The 17661-nt window shown below is 38.0% G+C and overlaps 1 protein-coding gene across 4 annotated transcripts in view; it reads left to right on the forward strand.

The window, feature by feature from the left end:
• Positions 1–17661, forward strand: part of GBE1 (1,4-alpha-glucan branching enzyme 1) — a 167534-nt gene that overhangs the window by 18985 nt on the left and 130888 nt on the right. The gene's annotated exons all lie outside the window — the stretch shown is intronic.

Raw genomic sequence — 17661 nt, forward strand, 5'->3', positions numbered from 1 at the left:
GGGTCTTAATAAAATTATATTGTATTTCAACTTCCATACATTATATGTTAGCTGTGCTGGAGGACAAATGTGAGTCCCCCAAGTGTTAAGTGCAGTGCAGCTCTAGCAACTCACTGGTGTGGAAGAGGGATGAATTATTGGTTTGAGCTCCTTAATATTGTCCAGATCAGTTTTTGTTCATATTCATTACATATACTCATGTGCCTTCAAAATTTTGTTTTTATTGTGGATTTTTCTCAGTAAGCAATCTGAAAGTTAATTAGGAATAATTGGTAGTCATAAATTTCTCTCAAGAAGTAATCTGGCAAGTTGAAAATTGTTTTATTCTGCTGTATGTACTATGCACATAAAGGAAAAAAATGTATGTTCAGTTTAGACCTGAGACTTGCTTATTATTCTCCCCCTTGCATTTACATGGTACAGCATCTATAGCTAACATGCTAGTAACCTTGAATAGATCGATCTTCTCTTGCTCCTGTGACTCCATGTGGGACATGAAACTTAACTGCACCAGCTGTGTGATATTTTTGGTTTGAGAAAGAGGCTGTGGTTCTGGCCTGTGTTTACGTGTCTGACCTGTGCTAAAGGACTGGTGGTGAGAAGGGCCTTTCTACGAGAGTCTCTTATCAGTCCGGTCTGCTGCTGAAGGCTTTTTGTCATAACTGAATACAAGTGTATTGTGTAACATAATGCATTGGGATGGCACACCAGGGCTTTCTGAACAAAGGTGTCTGTAAACTTTGTCAAACTGTGCACCCACTGGTGGCCTGTGGCTTAACTTTTAAAAGGAATGTAATAGTTCATTTAGCGTGCTTATTCTTAGTCACTAAATGCTCAGCTCAGAAAAATGTGAGAATAATTAAGAGTTTTACTTAGAGTAAATGAATGATGGACTATAAGAATCCAGGCTTCCTTCAAGTGATCTTAAAATGATGGAGATACATACTTACAGTCCTTTGCTGTGTAAGAGACTCTGTAATGTGTGGGCAGTAAACTACTTCTGTCTATCACAGTGCAGTGAGTCAAATTCTCTGTTTCCCTCCCTGCTGATGTAGAGGTATGCTGATTTGTCTTAAGGAAAGCCTGCAAAGGAAGAAAGACATGTTAAACAGAACAGCCCCAAAGAGTAATGGGTAAATCTTCAAAACCTACAGAGAACATTGTGCCTGTCCTCAAAATTTAGGATTAAGTTCTTTTATATCCTGGAAACAGTGTCCTTTGTAAAGGACTTCCCCGACTCCTCTGATTTATTCAGGATTTTTAAGTTCAGCCTTGGAGATGTAGAGATAACTGAAATGTAGGGTAAGGTCCTAGGTTTTGTAAAACTTGTATATTAACACAATTTTACCACAAGAATCCCATTGCTGTTATAAATGAGAGGCTGTCAGTAGCATGTACAGGAAGGTTGTCAGTCAGTAGCAGGAAGGGTACATAAGGTAAGATACCATACGTCATGCAGTGGCTTCACGTGCCTGCTGATTTTGGTGAGATGGAAAACAAGGGGTCCCTTTCCTGTAGGGGTAAAACACTGTTGAATAGCAGTTCTATGCTTCAGTTCAGGAAGCAGTCATGGTAGCATTACCTTTCCCAAAGGCTGGCTCCCTCTGTTGCAGAATACTCGGGGATATGGATTGTCTGTTGTTCTAATTAGTTATCCAGGAAGAAAGACTCAAAAATTGCACCAGTAGTATTTGATTTAAAAGGATAAGTAAGGAGAAAAAAATCAGTAGTATTGGATAATAACCAGTATGAATACAATCTTGCATCCATAATCCCCTACCCAAAGTGCTTTATACTTTGATGCTGAAGACTCTGGAATGTCTTGCCAATATTAAATTAGCTTGCAATTCTAGAATGCTTTGTAATAATACTATTTTTTATATATGTAAATTTGTGTATGTGTATACACATGTAGTGTGTACTATGCAATTATATAACGTATATAAGGAATTAAAATAGAAATAACTTGGCGTATCAATTCCTTGTGAATATGTTACTATAATTGTAGTAACATTTTACAAGTAATATTGATATAAAAGTTCACCTTACATGTGGCAGTAACTACTATAATTGATTCTAAATTATATGGCAAAAACTTACATGCTAATAAGGTATTTGCAGAAAAATTGCCTAAGTGAACAATAGCAAAACTTGATTCAAGGTGGCAGCTGGGCCATTTTGTTCATATTTTTGTCTGTTTTAGCACTGTGAAATTCCTTTGTCATAGATACACATACAAAGAAAATTAATGCAAGCTTAAAGGAGGCGTGTGTGATTGCCAGTTACCTAAGATACACTAGAAGGGTTTGGCATTTGCAGCACTTGTGGTATTTCTGTCATTATCTTCATTGTTGTTTTTATATATCTTGCCATGTTCTTCTGTATTTCTTAAGCAGAACTGGCTACCTTCAGTAGGTGTAAAGTACTAAATATTCACCAAACTGTTCTGGTTGGAGGGGACCCCTGAATTCTGCCTGTGTCCCAGCCTCCTGCTCAGAACCAGGTCAGTGCTGAATTGGGACTGGATTGTTCATGAACTTATTCTCTTGGGTCTCAAACCTACAAGGATAGAGATTCTGTATCCTCTCTGGGCCCCTGGTCCGAAGGGCAGGTGTTTTTCTTTTCTTCTATCTAGTTGGCATCCCCTCTGTAAATTCTTTCATATGTTTTACATTAAAATCTTTCATCTTGTACCAATTCGGATGACAACTGAAAAAGGCTTCTAAATGACAGTGTGCAAACTATGTGTCAGGAGGGAAAGATGACTCCTATAGATGCTAATGTATGTGTAGCTTTGTAGAAACTGAAAGTGACTTCAGGCTTTCCAGGAGAAGAATAAAAGATTTAAGTATGAAATTTTTGAGGAGTTCTATACAGTTTGTAGATTAGATTTATTTCTGGAATAATAAATCTGATGTAATGAATACATTCTGATGAAAAAATACACACATTAGTTCTTTGCATACCAAACAATATTTTTTCTTCCATGATGCCTCAGAAGTCTTTACCAGCTGTATGCTTGATGCATAGCTCATAAATGAAGAGGTTAATTTCCTGACAAACTGTGAATACCTAAAGTTGTTGGTTCATGGTTTTTCTCCTTTCTTATTCCCTTGTGCTAGTGCATATCAAGTTGACCTCAAATAAGGAGGCTGTGCTGACTGAAGCTGTGGGACTAACCTGTTGTGCTGCTTGGCTTCAATTCGTGGGCTTTACTTTGGCAGCTCTCCAGGCTGAGAATTGGAACTAGTTGTGTTTTTCTAGGCTTAGTTCCAATAAAAAGAGATATTACTTTTATGTTCTGTTGTATGCATTTCAGGTGAAAGGGGGGAGAATGAAGGGATGTTGTATGTGTATACACCTAATGTAAACACTCAGATTTGTAGATAATCATATACATTTTTTTTTTTTTCAGTCAACAGTATGGTGCGCTGCTTTTTCTATTTTGTACTTTAAAATAGGTACTTGAAAATACGACTTTTCAAGCAGGTCAGCCAGTGTAAATTGTCTAAATTCCTCTAGACAGAGGAAAAAACATACTAAATAGTTATAAGAATGTCATAGTGAAGGTGCAAAATTACTAAAACAGAAAATCCTATCTAACATGTAGGCTTTCACTATATTGCTCAACCTTTTTGCTGTTGTGGTGGTTTGACCTTGGATAAATGCCACGTACCCACCAAGTGACTCTATCACTTCCCCCCATTTCCCCTTGTTTTCTCAGCAGGGCAAAGAGGGGAAAGAAAATAAGGTAGACCAACCCTTGTGGTTAAAACAAAAGCAGTTTTAATACAAGCAAAGTGAAGCAAAGGTCTGTACGCAGAAGCACAAAAAAAGAAAGCAGATTTATTCTCTAGTTCCCATGAAGAGGTGCTGTCAGACCTCCTCAGGCAGCAGGGTTCTGATAGGCACAGTGGCTGCCTCGGAGGGCCAAGGGTGACCCCCACCCCCTTCCTCCTTTCTCCCAGCTTTATACTGAGCAGACGTCATACGGTCTGGAATATCCCTTTGGTCGGTTTGGGTCAGCTGTCCTGGTTGTGTCCCCTCCCAAGATCTTGCCCACCCCGTCCCACTGTGGGGGGAAATGTCGTAAAGAGCCTTGGTGCTGTGTAAGCACTGCTCAGCAGCAGCCACAACTCCAGGGTGCCATCAACACCTGCCAGCTCCCAGCATCAAACAGCACGGTGAGGGCTGCTGTAGGGGAAAAACAATTCCAGTTCAGCCAGACCCAGTACAGTCTCTCCACCCCTTATTCCATACCATTTATGTCATGCCCAGGTCCCACATAATATTCATTTATCCATTTCATAAGCTTTCTTCACTCTTTCAGATGTTCAGTGACTTGGCTCCCATCTGTCAAGATGGATGTTCAGGACAGATGTTGGCTGTTGGACTCCAGCACCGGCTAGGTTTGAATCATCATTGCATGTATCTGGTTCACTCTTCATTGTTCCTACTTCATCCATCACATAGAACTCACCCCACAGATTATTTTCCCCCCAAGGTTAAATGTCCTTGAGGCACACACCGAGTAGTCCCATCCTCCTGCATTACCCACCAAGTACATCCAGGTCCCTGAGCAAAGACAATCCCAAGAATGGGCTTGCCTTTTCCCAGGGGAGGAGCAACCCACACTGCCTTCCCCAGCCATTTCCCTGTGTGTACTACAGGGACGTTATCTCCTCCCACAGTATGAAGGGGGTTTGTTTGGGCAGGACCAGGATGGTTAACAGATCCTCTGGTGTTAATTAGACAAGTGGCTTCTGCTAAATTTATATCCCAGTGCTTCCATCCCCATTGTCCAATGCTCTCAACATCGTCTTCAACAGCCCATTATATCTTTCAATCTTTCCAGATGCTTGTGGGTAATAAGAGATGATACACACATTCAATGCCATGTTTCTTTGCCCAGGAGTTTATAAGATTATTTCGAAAATGGGTCCTGTTGTCTGATTCAATTCTTTCAGGAGTACCATGTCGCCATAAAATTTGCCTTTCAAGACCTAAGATGGTATTTCGGGCAGTGGCATGATTTACAGGGTATGTTTCAAGCCAACCAGTAGTTGCTTCTACTATGGTGAGTATGTAGCGCTTGCCTTGGCGTGTTCGTGGCACAGGTCCAATATAATCGATTTGCCAGGCCTCACCATATCGAAAACTCAGCCATTGCCCTCTGTTCCAGGGAGGCTTTACTCACGTGGCTTGCTTGATCACAGCACATGTTTCACATTCATGAGTGACCTGTGAGATGGCCTCCATGGTCAGGTCCACACCTCAATCACGAGCCCATCTGTACGTTGCATCTCTCCCGAGATGCCCTGATGTTTCATGGGCCCATTGAGCTACAAACAGCTCACCCTTGTGCTCCCAGTTCAAGTCCAGTTGAGCTACTTCAATTTTGGAAGCCTTGTCTGCTTGCTCACTGTTTTAATGTTCTTCGGTGGCACGGCTTCTGGGCACATGAGCATCTACATGACGTACCTTTAGAGTCACGTTTTGCACTCGGGCAGCGATGTCCTGCCACAGTGCAGCAGCCCAGATGGGTTTACCTCTGCGCCGCCAATTGGTGGTCTTCCACTCCTGTAGCCACCCCCACAGGGTTTTAGCCACCATCTAGGAGACAGTGTAGAGATAGAGTACTGGCCCCTTTTCTTGTTTGGCAATCTTTAAGGCTAGTTGGGTTGCTTTTACTTCTGCAAACTCTTGACTCACCTTTTCCTTCAGTGGCCTCAATGACTTGTCTTGTGGGACTCCACACAGCAGCTTTCCGCTTCCGATGGCTTCCTACCACATGACAGGATCCACCAGTAAACAGCATAACGCTGTGCAGAAGTCTGTGTGTGGAAGCAAAAAAAACCCAAACCCAGATTTATTCTCTACTTCCCATTAACAGGAGATGTCAGACCCAACTCAGCCAGACCCAGTACAACTGTTTAAGTTTATCCATCTGAAGTGAATGCTTAGTAATATTAATTTTCTATACAAAAGGTTCTGTGTAAATACAGCTTACATCAGAATTTGATATTAAAGACTTCTCTAACTTCAGTAGTTTTGGAAGGTGCATATACTCTTAAGAAGACAAGATGAGTCTAAAATTGTGAAAATGGGTTTTCTTCACCCAGTAGATAGCTTGTTCATCTTGTGCTACTTAACATTTGTGTAATACCAGGAGTTAATATTCCATCATCTCTGAAACATTCCCAGTAGTACTTTGAGTAAGACAACAATTGCACTTGGGTGTGCAGCATATCAGGATGACTAACAGTGGCAATACCAGGCTTTCTATGTTTATGGGGTTTTGCTTCCTCCTTCTCCCACACCCCCTCAACTGCAAGTGGCTTTCTGTATCTTGTATTACCTCATCACTTCAGATATTTGAAAATCTGATGTAAAGTGCACTGTCTTGCTAAGTCTTGAGTCATATGTGGTAGGTGATTTATGAGTCTTGCAGTATTAGTTAATACTCTCCCCTCTTGTTTAACACTTCCTTTAGTTGTATCAATTCAAAACTTGAGCCATAAGCTTTATAATGTGACAGACAAGTTGCATTATAGATGAGAGACTAATGTGCTTGGAGGCTGCAAAGTAATGGCGACTTCTATGATTATCAGGGTGTCCCTGCTAACAAACTACAGCTACAATCCCATCAGAAAGCAGGGGTGTCTTGGAGGCTATGTCATATGTACGTACGAGCTTACATCATGTGAAAGTGGGTATGTGGTTGGGGTGAATCCGACAGTTTCTGAGTAGTGCTCATCCTGCAGTTAGGTGTTGAACAAATTTTTGGCATGCAGCAATTAATATAGTTTTAGTCATATTAAAGATTGTGTCAGAGATATGGTAGTTTAATGTTTCAGAAAAATAGCTGTACTATACAAACTCAATTTCTAAAGAGGTTTGAATATTTGGTGTAATAACTTGGAGAATTTGATGTTTACACTTCTCTTTTTCAGATCATTATACAAATTGGTTAATGACTAATATTTCTTATCTTTGTACTTATTGAAGTCTAGAAAAAAAGTAGCTTTTAGACTGCACCTTGAAAATGCTTGGCCATGAATGAAATAAGCTGTTGTATACAAGTATTCCTGGGAGCAGCACTCAACAATACATGCTTTTTGCTTGCTCATCTTCTGTGAGAATAACTTGATTTGCCTGGGACTAGTTACAGACTTTTCTTAGGTAACAAGTTATACTTCTAGCATGTTGATACTAAATTATAAGCATTTTGCATTGTGGACTGTGTAAATGTTTAAGAGCTCTTAGCTTCCCCTTGTGGGTCCTGTCTGCATTGAAAGTAGTTAATAATTAAATTTTAGCCAAGCTTGTACTGTGAAACCAATGCGGTGCTTCTGCTAAGGTGCCTGAAACTGGTGTTATAAATGTAGAAGGTGAAGTAGCTTAGTGGTGTTCCGCCCCCCACCCTGTGTTTCTTCCCATCCTGTTTAATACTTGTTTTTCTCTCCTTTATATGTAAAAATATCACACATCCTTTTCTTTTGTAGAGCACTGTGAAGTTTTCTTTGTCACAGTAAAATACAGAGAGGTAATCTAAAAGTGGGTGACAAATACTTAAGAGGCCAGAAAGAAACCTACATTGGGAGTACTTTTGTGTGCATGAGAAAATGAGAACACTGCATTTTTTAGGTGGTTATGAATATATGCACATCTTAAAACTGAGGCTAAAGTAATAGGAATTAGCTACTTAATTAGGTGGAATATTGTAGGTTTATGGTCACACTAGATAAGAGTAAAACTGTTACAGGGAGCAAGGTTTGCAGTAGTAGAGAAGTAGAGTAGTGGGTGTTGCTGTGGGTATCTTTCCTCTAGCCATCTTTTTGACAGCCTCTGGAGATGGCTATGCATTTAAATGTTTGAAGTTTGACAAGGAAACAGTCCTGTAGTAAGAGGGATTCTTGTTAGTTTGGTTATCAGGGGATGAGAAGATTTTTATTTTAACTTTCTACATAACTTTCAAATAGTGAACTGCTTGAATATACAAGCCATTGATCTGATCTGTTAAGACTTTGTTTCTAATTTCTGGAACATATTTTAAAAGGAGATGAAGTAACACATGGAAATTAACAATGAAGTTATAACTAGAGCAGCTGTACAATTTTGTGTTAGGAAATTCAAATACCAATTATTACTAAATAATGTGCCCCACTGGAGTGGCTAAGGTAGTGAGGAATGTCTGCTGTTATATTTGAAATAATCAGAAGTGTCTTCTGAATTAAAAGCTTTTTCATGTTTGGTAGACAACTGAAACTTTTGATTCTTAACTTCTTGGGTACTTTTTAAGAAAGGTAAGTCTGTCTTAACATTGTGTTGAGCTTCACTTACGCCAGTTAATGTTACTTGTGGCATTACTAAGAAAGTGGAATCCAAACTGATGCAGCAGGCTTGAAATCCAAATTTGAAAAGAAACAGATGGTTGCATATGTGTTTACTGCTGTGGCAAGCTAATAAAAAACCAAAATCTCACAAACAAAAAAAACCCAACAAACTAAACCAACAACCTTACAACATTAGAAATTGCTTTATTTAAACAACTAAAACGAAATTAAGTAGCTACTGAAGTCTAGACTACTGTGTCACTATGTGTAGAGAGCTTTTGGCACTCACAGGAGGTGTGTGGGCTGGTTCTCACCATGCAAATAGATGCTTTAGAAATGGTACTGACTGACACTTCCAGGTTACTGAAGACCTTCAAGAGGTAATAAACTTGCCCACTAAGAGGCATATTATATTTTGTTTTTAAGAAATTCTGTGTGTTTTTTTTCTCCCAAAGCCTCTTGTGTAGCTACTACTTTTACTTTGTGTTTTGATTCCAACTTTGTGCTAGTGCTGTGATAATCACTGACTTTTTCCCCCAACTAGACCTTGATATCTATTAATATGAAGATAGTCTGTTGGAAGTAGTTGGCAGTGGAATCAAATGGGAATTGTTATGCTGTTATTTACCGCTGCATTAAAAATAATTCTGGCAAATAAAGCATTTGAGTGAGTTGTTTCCAGATTAAGGTCCTTTAAGCATATATTAATATGATGAGTAGAAGTAGTTTTGGAAGGTTCTGCTAATAAATACCTGCTTCTAAGAGGAAAAATGAGCTGCTTTTTATATGAGGGAAAAATCCACGCTACAGATTCCAGCTAAATAGTACTGAATAACAAGAAGAATTTGTGTACTTAAAGTAAAAATGCATTAGACCAGATGATTTTTTTGACTGTATTGTGTTCCTATTGCAAACAAATTAATAATGGTACTGTTCCTGTAGCTTACCTGAGAATGTGATTAATGTTCAGTATTACATATTCTAGTGTGTTTTAGCAATATGAAAACCTGAATGTTTAACATGAACACAATTTCAAATTAAAGTAATAAATCAGAGTTACTGAAGTAAGGCTTGCAGTATGCCACACTCCTCGATGGGCATTGAGAGAACAATGTTTTGTCCCACATACTTTTGGCAGCAAAAGCCTCTTTATCAGCTACTGTCTTTCCAGTCACGCTTGTGTTCACGTCTTTGCTACATGCTCTGCTGATTACCTTGGAAAAGGGCAATGCTGTAACTGTTCAACTGACCTTTCAGTTTATTTTCTCTTGTGTAATATGAAACATGAGCTAACACAGTCTTAGTCTACTGATTTTGAGAAAGAAATCTGTCCCTGCATTTCTGCAGCTTTCTGCTCAAATATGATGGAGTTTCTCTGTAGTTATGTTAATGCAAAAAGAACTCCAACTTGCTTTGGATATCACCACAACAGAGAAGCAAATTATTGCAGCTAAACCAGGGGTTTCAGTGTACAATTCATGCATAATTAAGACTACTTAGCAGAGAGATAGTGAGACAATGACTATTAAATGAAAAAATCTATATCTAACGTGTTTATCTGATAAAAGTTCTGGTATGTAAAACAAGATAAATGAAGTATGCTACTGGTGAATTTGTTTCCTTATATACAAAGAAAAACCATACACAACTCCAGTTATTTTATAATTGCTGTTTTATTTAGACTGTTTCGTCATGACAGGGAAGCTATCTTCAGTGCTTTGACAGGGACAGAATGTACATAGCTGTGCTGTTCCAGAAAGTTATACTACTACTTAGTATCATAAGGTTTTTGGGTGTGGCTGTGTTTTGGTTTTTTTTTGGGGTGTCTTTTAGTTTTTTAAAAAAGGTAACTATATACCTTTTTATCTCAGTAGAGGGTAAAAGATAAAATGGTTGTCTTGTAGCAAGTGTTAATAGTTATGTATACACTTTGCTCTTGCTTGAATTGATGTTTCTAAGTATTTGCTAGCCTTCTGATAGAAAGAAGTTGTGTCTTGCTCCTTCTAAACACTGGTAATTTGTTACATTTATCCTGTGAGGTGCATCCATGTGTTTCTAATAAACTGAAGGGGGTGATAGATGGTATGTTTATATGTGGCTGTGGATAAGACAACCTCTAAATACTGTGGGAAAGGACATTCTTAGAAGTGGGAATGATTTAGATAAGTCAGTGGAGCAATTATTAGTAAATGATTGCATTCACTCTGCATTTAATACATCTTGTAATCACTCCTGCATTTGGTTCTGAATTGAGCACTGTGTATGTTGGTTCTGAAACTGATGGCAAAAACATTACAGCTGTCAAATGCTGGTGAAACCCCTAAGTTATCCTAACATAGGGAAGAGGCTTGCTTCTAGTCCCCTGTATTTTGCAGAAAGCACAGTGCCGGAACTCAAGTAAGCAAATAATCTTCTTGCTGAAATACTACTGAAAGGTGTTTATCTTTATTAGACGTCATAGGTTCTGGGTCTTTACATCTCTGTTAAAAATAGCAACTAGTGGTAGGATGTTAAGAACATCTCTGGTTTCCCTTTGTTTTCTGCCAATTTTGTCATGCTCCTATGTACTAGACTGTAGTTGTTGTTAGGACTTGGCTTGCATGTCACTGCACTTTATTTTGGAATAAGTTGATGCTGAACCAGTCACTTGTCCTGTGTGAATAACTTTCAACAGAGCAAGTGATTAGTCATTATCCCCAAGCAATTATTTTTTTTAATTTTTAAGATGCTGCATTTAGTTTGAGACAAAGCTGTGTTACCTCTCCATACTGAAATCATGGAACATCCAGAGGGAGTTGGGAGTTCACATCTGTTTGATCACCATGGCAAGTGCCCAGAAATCTTAAGTAACTACTTAGTGTTGTGAGTGCTATTGCATTTCTTTTTAAAACTGCTTCTGCTTCCATTTCCAGTGGAGCTTCCAATATTAAAGACTTATTCTAGTTGAAGTCATAAGGACACTCAATCCATTTACTTGAAGGATCTTTGGATGTAGCTATTGAATAGCCACTGTGTTCTTGGGATTCAGCAATAGCAGGCACTACTTTCCCTCTTCCTGTTCATTTGGGTAAATTTTAAAGAACTCTCCTGGGGAAACCAGAAGAGCACAGAGAAGAGCTGTCCTGACTGTTGGAAAGGAAGAAATTAAAAACTGCATGTTGGCATTCATTATCTGCAGGGTGGGGAAAGGGAAAAGTTGCTGTTGAAATTTGTGCCTTTCTTGCTTGCTCTTACAGGTACTCTGGGTGGTCTTTTTAGTAACTAGTAATAAAGCATTTCTTTGGTAGGAATTGTAACAGAAATGGTTTAACTGTGTAACCTCCTTGTTGAAATAACCGTATCCCCAAATTATTGTGATAACAGTTAATTTTACTACACCTGAAAGGAACTTAATATCATCGGGCAACCTGCAGAATCCTTAGTTTTCGGCTGACAATGTGTGTTAAAATTCTCTCTGACTCGGGAGGGGCAAAGTACTTGTGTAATGAATAATTTTAATAGAGCAACTAGAACCTCTGGGAATTCACATTTAGCCACACACAGAACTCTTTAAGATTGTGATTTCAGAAACATGTAACAGCTTTACTTTTAACCTGTAGAAAAGGAGATTTGGATTTTTGTCAGGTTTTTTTGTCCCTTTTGATTGTCCACAGGGGTCATAAGGTAGAGTAGATCTATACCAAAACAGGGAATGTTTTGATAGTCTGTCCACATCAGTAGGTGAATGAGTTTGACACTGCCTGACTCTTTTCCCCCTACCACTGGCCCCAGTCTTCCTGCACTGTCACAGTGAGCTTCAATCAACAAGTCTGAACACAGCATGCAATTTCAATATTGTTCCAGGGGTGTGATGGCATGCATTCTTGTTTACAAGATGTATGAATGCTTTAATCAAAACCACCAAAGTAAAAATGCCTGGAGAAGTCCGCAGAGCCCGTTATTTACCCCTTAGTACTATAACTGGAAAGCTTCAGGAGAATTTCAGTGTAATTTTGAAGCAGAGGATGATGGAATGTTAGCCCTCAGAGGGGCATGTTACAATGTTAGGAAGTTCTACGATTTAAGCAAAGCACTGTAGCAGTTTTCCAGTCATAGTAATAAGTGGGAGGGGGGACGGGGACAGGGACAGACACAAGGTAGTTCTGAAAATGGAGTTCCAAAATTCTCAGTAACTTTATGAATAGTGTTGTTCATGATACATCAGTGATGGTACAGGACAGGATTTGATGACCTCTTTGCTTTCCTATTCCCGGTTTGACTGTAATGCTGATAACAGCTGCTTCTGTGGCAGGGAAGAGTGGAAGGTTGAAAATAAGAGGCAGCATTTCCCTAAGAGGCTTCAGGATTAAGCTGATAAATAGGATAAGTGGTATCTCAATCTCAACCAGTTTTTCTTTGTTTATTGTTTAAATGATGAGGAAGGGGGGAAAACAGACTGTTTTTCCCTTTCTGCTTTTGATATTTTAGTCTTTCCAACACCTACATTGGGAAAAATATAAGGAAATGTAACAGACTTAAGTAGCTAATAGTTTTCTTTTATTTTGGAGTGTAGCTTTATTTTAACACTAACATTACTGTAAATGTTTGTATTTACTGGAAAATGGGAGGATTTCTCTACAGAGTACCTTACTGAGCATTTTCTTTGATATCCTTTTCCCTTTGGTATCTGCAGAATTGGGCTTTCCATATGGACACCAGATACCATTATCAAAGGCTTGCCCACTTGCTTTAATGTTTTGAATAAATTAGCATTAATACTGGGCCAGTATTGTAGTAATAAATTATGACAAAGCTGGTGTGGACATCTAAAAGATGAACAGCTACTAAAGTCAACATCATAAGCAGAAGAGGAACTAAAAGGATTAATTTCAGTGTTGACACCACAGGTCTTCAAATAAGCTGATTGACTGTTCTATACACTGCAGTAACTACAACTTTATAAAAAGGTACAAGAATGGTCATAAAAATGTCTTGACATTGCAGCCATCTTGTAGTTCAGCACTGGCCCAATTAAGTGAGTGTATCTTGTATGCTGCTAAGGCCTTTCGGTTATCCTAGTTTCTATTTAGATTACTGTTATGCCTAAGAAACAAAATCTTACCTGGTTAAATCTAAAAGTTTAAAATATTGGCATACCTTTTTTGTCATTTTACAAGGTGATCAGGAAGGAGTTACTACCTCTGGTTGCTTGGAACAATAAAGACCTGAAGACTTTATGTGGAGCTTTAATTCACTGTTCTGATTTACCATCAGACTTCTTCCATAGTATGCCAAAAGTCTTATTTCACTAAGGCAGTCAACTTTGAGGAGGAAGGGGACGCTTAACTTTTTTATTCTTATGCTCCATATTGAAGCTACTAATTTTAACATATGCCTGAGACTATTAATGGGATCAATAGCTGAATTAAGTCAATAGTGATAGGAACTGCAGCATCAGGAGGGTTTTTTTGTGTAAGAACTGTATAGCTTTGCATTGAACTGAAAGATTTCAGGCCATCTTTTTATAACTGTATATTTCCACTGTGTAAGTTTTAGATCTCTAGGTATCTGGACATTTTAGAGATAGAAGTGTGAGGAATGTGTTCACCTGAAATGTAAACCCTTGAAGTGGCTACTGACTTAATATTGTCTTTGTTCCTACACTTTGAAGGTTATTTTATTGGCAAGATACTTGCTTTCTGGATAGCCATTATACTAATTCATGTTTGATGTTCAATCCTGCTTCTATGGAAAGTCAGCCAATTCCTACACTTCTATTGTAAGGCTTTAAACAAAGCTGCATATAAAGCATGGGATTTAAAGCAATGCTGTGTTACAAATTATGAATGTAACAATAGGAAAAGACTGTTGTGACCCTGTTTCAAATGATGTTTACGATTGCCAGTATTTCACAGAGAAATAGTGTAAGAGGAGTGGGAAAATGCTGGTGTAAAAGTACTATTCTGTTACCAAATGTCTTGTTTCAAGCTGGACATATGTGTGCTTGCAGAAACTTCAGACTGAAGTTTTGTTTCCAGTTAAGTCTGAAGAAAATGCCTAATCTTATTTTAGTTTTAAAACCTATTGGTCTGTTAACAGAGGCAAGATGAATGGCTATGGGACTTGAATTGAAAAGCTTGCTTTTTTCATAAGATCTCCAGGAGCAAGGAATACACCAAAAGCAGATGCCTTCTGCCATCTGCACTTGTCAGGTGTTTTGTCATACTTGGCTGCAGTAAGGGACAGTTTTTTGCAGTTACTTCAGATACTCTGTACCTTGTGTGGATCCATCCTGTTTTTACTCTATTTAGTTTTTTGTCCCAAAGGTAATGGTTGTACTTTCCAAGGCATACCTGCATACAGTTTTTACCTTGTAGCCCTCTTCAGTGTGAACTATGATGCAGGGAAGTAGAAAACTCTTAAAATAAGACTTCGCAGTCACTCATTAAGCTGTGAAGACTTGAAAGGTATGATGAAGGCACAGGTCAGCCTTTTGTCTTGACTTGTAGCTCTGGACACTGTTGTTGATTCTGTTCACAAATCCAGAATTCTAAGAAATTTTCTCATTTTTGAAATGTGTCCAGTTTGATTGTATGTATCATGAGTATATATGCTAAACTGAACATGACATAACTTTCCGTGTTGAAAGGAGATCATGAAATGCAGTTTTACCAATCTAATGTCTATCTCCCCTAATACTTGTATGATATTAGTGAACAATACAAATCTTTGGATTTGGTTGAGCAAAAAACTTTTTCCTGTAATTTTCTTTGATCCTGGGGTTTCAGTTTGGAGGATAAAATTAACAAGCTTCAGTAATGTAGAAATGAAAGCCAAAATTTCTGTGAAAGCAAAACCTTAAATTTCCTAAATCTGGATCGTGAACATGCACTTCACTCAATCCTTTCCTTTAAAGCAGCAACAGATACAGAACTATGCTTCTGCTCTTTTACAAGACCTTCTATGACAGGTAACCTTGTTCTGTGTCCAGATGCGTTTCAACTCCTGAGCTGAGTTTTTAGAATAGTTCACAGCTCAAGTAGTTGATTCATTTCAGAAGCTGGTGGGTTTTTTGTGAACTTTGAGCAAGCTGCAGTTGTGTACTTAAGAATTTCAGGAGGTGGTTAAAAAAATTAAAACTGAATGCTTCCTAGATTATAATTTAACAAGAGAGCACTAGTTGTTTCAAAAATCATGTTTTCTGTGATGATGATGCAACAGTAATATCTGAATTAACTTGCTCTGTCACATGCTGTGTGCTTGTGTACAAATTGAGGGAGCATTGTTACTCAGTGTATATGATGCTGTATTACTTGTTCAACATCTGTCCTATATGAAAACCTATCATTGTAATAATGTTCTATGTCCCAAATCAACAAATTTTCTAATCTGCTCCCTTCCTTCACCCCCACCTATCCTCCAAAACATTTTTATTGAGCATGTAATCTTGCTCACCACTATTGCAAAGTGAGCAAAAAAGTGTAGTCTTTTGTTACAGTAATACTTAAGTGTCATGGGCTCTTTTTTTTTCTCCAAACTTTGAATATACTGAAAGACTAAAACTGAAACAGTGGATGCACTCTTACTGCTTCTATAACAAGAATCCAGAGTTTACAATGTGTATTACTGTCAGTGTTTTTTCCCAAGGGCATAAATCACATAATTGGTTTCTGAAAGTCCATTTTCATCCCTTCCACCACATAAACCTGCTCTCAAATCCTGAATTTGTTTGCTGCTTATTTCTTCAGAATGAGATTAATGGACTTGATTCTCCTTTGCCAGGGAGGACTCAGGAAGAACAGTAGGCTGTGGGCATGTGTGTGCCTCCAGGTTATATGATGTTTATTGTAGCCTTTTTCTTTTCTGTGCAGAGATTTCACTCCTTCTCTGTGACCTGCTGTTCTTCTCTGTTTATGAATGTATCATTTCTTTTCTCTTCAGCTTTCAAAGATTTATATGACTGACTTTTGTTTAAAGATGAAGCTTACCACTTCCTCCACTTCTTGAATGTGGAAATAACCATATCTGGCCAAAGATGCTCTTAAAGCTGTGAAAATGTATTTGTACCAAGTATGGGGAGAAAAAGATTTAATTTTAAGTAGATAACCAATTCCAAAATGCCTTTTCTATTTTAAGTGTCAAACTCATTGATTCAGTTAGATCTTTCCTGGAGTCACAACAGCTACCTGTAGCATACGCAGAAGGGTTCCTGCTTCTGCTGCAGAGGAACTAGTTAAAAGTAATACATGTGACAGGCAGCAATTTTGAAATAGCTGAGAAATAGGAATTTGCAGATAGCACTGTCTTGTATAACTGATACATTTTAAAGAAAGGCTTAAAATTATAAAGCTATACAGTTAAAAATACTTTTTTTTTCCCACAAGGAGGACCCTTCAGTAATGGAGTAATTTTGTCTTTACCAAATGTCATATATTGAACTTTTGATGCAGTTTGTGACTTGCTCTGTGTTTCTGTATTTAAACTTTATATAAATAAATCTTTCTGTGATTGCAGTTGGTTAAAACTTAAGTCTGTTAACTGGGTTTGTGTATACATGTAATATACCTGGAAATTTGACGAAATATTCTCCCTCAAGCACTATAAATGAAAATAATTATCAGAGTGGTAGTAGTAATGCACTTCTGAGGATTATACCCATGAGCAAATTTTAAAAGAATGATGCAGGTGGATGGGCAAAAAGTTAAGTGTTTTTGCTATAGTATATCCTGAAGCATTTTCAAATTTCGCTGTCTTTAAAGGTGAGCATCAGTCTTCATAATAAAAACTTTCTGGGACATTAACCTTGAAAGTAGTCATAGTACTCTAAATTAATGTAGGTAATGTTATTTTACCTTAACCAGTAAATAGACATTTTAATCCCTACTTTGAACTAATTAAGGACTAATTCTAAAATAAAACTTTAAAACAAATCAAAGCAGTGTCTTTGGGTCCTGATGCTGCAAACGGGCTACCTCTTTTTCTTTTTTTCTTTAAAACCAACAAGTTGTCATCCTGTTGTGCTGTTTTGCTTCTTCATTGTTTCTGTTTCCATTTTCAAATTACAGTAAGTGTAATGAGGCAAACAAGTCGTTCTTACTGGGATTCTCAGTAGTTTTTATGCATTTTAAACACTTCATTTATGGAGAGCACAAACACATTTCTAATTTACATTTTACTTAAAAACCCCCTGTATAGGTAGCATTAATTAAATGCTCAACTGAAGCGTTTAGCTGTACTTCTTCACATAATAGGTCACATTTTAGTCGTCAGTTGACCCTCTTGTTTGTTGCACCTGTTTTTTGAATGGATGGGAGCTTCTTTGAGAAAAACATAACAAAACATCAAA

Source organism: Athene noctua, chromosome 1 (assembly GCF_965140245.1).
Source record: "Athene noctua chromosome 1, bAthNoc1.hap1.1, whole genome shotgun sequence".
In the NCBI taxonomy this organism is placed as follows: Eukaryota; Metazoa; Chordata; class Aves; order Strigiformes; family Strigidae; genus Athene; species Athene noctua.